The following is a 3,498-nucleotide window of genomic DNA, read 5'->3' on the forward strand; positions in this document are numbered from 1 at the left end:
CTGAAATTCACAATGAAAATATTTTCATAAAAAAACAACATAACATTTTACAAAGTAATACTCATTATTTCTACTTTAGTGAGTAAATAACTATATGGGGGAAAAAGATTTATGTCGCAAAAACAAGTAGGTCATTATAGCGACTTTCCAGCTTTACTGGTCAAGGAAAACCTTAGGTGTCCCTTTGTGCATTATTACAGGCACAAATACACACCTAAGTTAAAAAACCCTGATGTGCTGTACTTGCTAGCCCAGGATATTTTCTCACATAAAAGAATTCAAAGACCCTGGAGCGGCTTGAGCACCGGTATAAAACTGTTCAGTTTAACCCTTGACCTGTTGGCCTTGCTCTTCACTTGAGGAAAACTTTCAGTTCCAGCACACTTAATTGAGAGGCCTTATCTGACAGAAGATGCTACAAATTGGATTTCAATAATGCTATGTGGATTTATTGTTAAAAATGAATGAAATTTTTCTTGTGTATTTGGAATTTAAAAAAATAATGTTTTAACCTGGGATAAAATGTTATAACTTGACATGTGTAATATTTTGTAAGATTTGCTAAAATATCTTTTTACAGTCTAAAAATATGCAGTGGTTGTGGGAGTAAATTATAAGTTTTGTAATTTTGTTTTCTGGTCTCAAATTGTCAGACTGCTCATCATTATCATTTTCAGTTAGACTATCAGTTATAATTACACAATGACACTGATATATAACTTGTGCAAATTGTAAAAAAGAAAAAAAAAAGAAAAAAAAATTCCTTATTTAAGGATTTTAAAGTTAGTTTGAGCAGTGGGTTTTAATATTATATAATCACGTGAACATGTAATAAGAATTTTCTGTCCATTCTTATAATTATCTCCCTTTCTATATAATCTTTTCATGTGCAAACATACATCATGATGTACATAATTACCATGATGACTTTAATGTGCATTATTAAAGTTCTATTCAGATATTTTATATTTGACACCAGGTATTTATCACCAAATCAAAACATATTAAATGTAATTTTAACCTTTTAAAACCAAAATAACAAAAAACACTGCATATTTTGTTATTGGATACGAGATATTGTGTTGAATACAATTACAATTATTTTACAATCATTTTAGATTACGCCACTCGACTTTCTCCCCAGGCTTATAATGGTATCTGATCTCTTTTGTATAATCATGTAATCAATACTTTTCTATTGATCTCTATAATTGATCTATATATATAGACTATAGTGAAAGGGAATGATAAACTGATCTATATAATGTACGGTATATTTTAAGACCAACCATAACCTACTTTTGCTCAAGAGAGTTCAGGCTAATTAAAGTAAATGGTTCCATTAAATATCTTCCTTAAGATTGCTTGTGAAGAAAGTTTTAAGATTAATTATATTTATGTTGATAAGCTCTGTCAGTCTTCTTCTTAGATAAATCAGTAATTATAGTCACTAAAACTAAAAAGTTGCTTAGAAATGTTTTAAATAAGGTGCCAACACTTTAAACACTTGATCTCAGCTCATCTTGAGTCATTACTTAAGTCACATAACTACATCTAGCCTCATTTAAGGCTGAAATCCTTCGGCAATATTTAAGACTTCTTTAAAGTTTGTAGAACCACTTTCTTCCTAAAAAAAAATTTTTTTTAAACTGGAACGTTCCTGAAGCAATCTTATCGGAAAGCAAAATGGGTTAAAACATTGGAAGCCCAAGGAGTCTTTAATAACACACTATTAAATTTATAAAGGTGACTATTCATTAATCAAGAATTATTCTTTTCAGCCAGGTCTATGTGAGTCTTTAAAGCACCCCATGTTATCCTTTGCAAAGTTACCTAGATATTTGACTTTTCATTCTAATACACAACTTATTGTTGGAGAAATTTTAATTCATTGTATATCACTTTTGAGGGTCTTATAGCTAGATATACCTCTAGATTTATCAAATTGATTGAAGTTTTTAAAATTGTTTGTTCCATTATGGTATGCACGTAGAAAAACATCCAAACTTTGAAATTAATCATACAGTAATTTGGTTTATAGAAAGTAGGAAAGTGAAGTAAGACTTGACTTGTGTTATTAATTTAGTTCATTAGAAAATGAATAATAATCAGTTAATACGCATTTTATGTCAGAAGAGCAAATATATACACACTTCTGTGTTATAGATATACATATAAAATTATAATACTTATACTTAGAAAAAAAATATTGAGCAGATATTTTGTGCTGAAAAAGTCCAAAACTACAACTGTATTTGCATTGATAAACACTTATAAAATTTTATGAAAACAGACTTGAAATTGTTCTAAGGTCTAAGAATTACAACAGATATTATTTAAACTTATCTGTAAACAGCATTTAACTAAGTATGCTACCTTAATTCTTAGATATATTATACATGTGCATTGTATATCATAATAACTTAAAATAGTAGACCTGCAAGATTTACTTTATTTTGTAACTCTAAACAAAAACGCTCAGGGTACCCTTAGTTAGACTGAACCCCAGGTATTTTTAGACTTAACCTTTAGTAAGACTGAACTCAACGGGTCAGGCAGAACCCAAAATAAGATTGAATCCTTAGTAAGACTGAACTCAAGATAAGACTGAACCCAAGGTAAGACTGAACCCTTAGTAAGACTGAACCCAAGAAAAGATAGAATCAAAGAAAAGAAAGAACACAAGGTAAGACTGAACCCTTAGTTTAACTCCCAAGTTTGAACCCAAGATAAGACTGAGTCCACGATAAGACTGAGCCCTTAAACTCCCAAGTTTAATTGGAAACAGTTTGCAGCTAGCTACTGTTACACTTCACTCTGCCTGGTGATTTGTATGCATTAAATATACTCACACTGGATACCATTTAGATCTATGCCTTGTAATTTCTTATAAAAAGGATAAATGAATAAACATGTACTGCTATGATTTAACACCACAGATTCAATTCATATTTTCCAAGTTATTTAGTTGGTGAAAAAAGGGTTAGAAAAATTGGCAAGGACCACTTGAGAAAAGCACTTTAAGAGGCTTCGCGCTAATATGAATAACAGTTTCCAAATACAGAAGCATATATTAATTGAGCAATGACTGAAAAGACCCTGAAGAAAAAAATACAAGAAGTTAAAAATTGTTATGATAAATTATTTTAGAATTTGTGAAATTGTCTTCAAATGTCAGGAATGGCATCGTACTAGCAGTTTTACTCATTTACATATTCAGTGACTTTCAAGTTTGATAATAAAGTTTGAATAGAGTAAGACTGTAACTCAAAAGTAACAAGGGTGCCATAGTCACAAAATACGCCCGTTTACGAAAGCTTTAGATGGAGATGGGGGCATTATGGATAAGTGTTATCTAGCAAGCAAGTTTTTATTCTTGGCACTGTGTTGTTAAATGAAACCTTAAAACAAATCAGTAGGGAAGATATTGCACAGGATGTGTGACCTTGACCTTGGTCGCAGGGACCTGAATTTTATGCACGGCACTCCCGGCCCCAA

This window comes from Ruditapes philippinarum, unplaced genomic scaffold (genome assembly GCF_026571515.1).
Source record: "Ruditapes philippinarum isolate M1 unplaced genomic scaffold, ASM2657151v2 ctg11673_1_1_1_1, whole genome shotgun sequence".
Classification (NCBI taxonomy): Eukaryota; Metazoa; Mollusca; class Bivalvia; order Venerida; family Veneridae; genus Ruditapes; species Ruditapes philippinarum.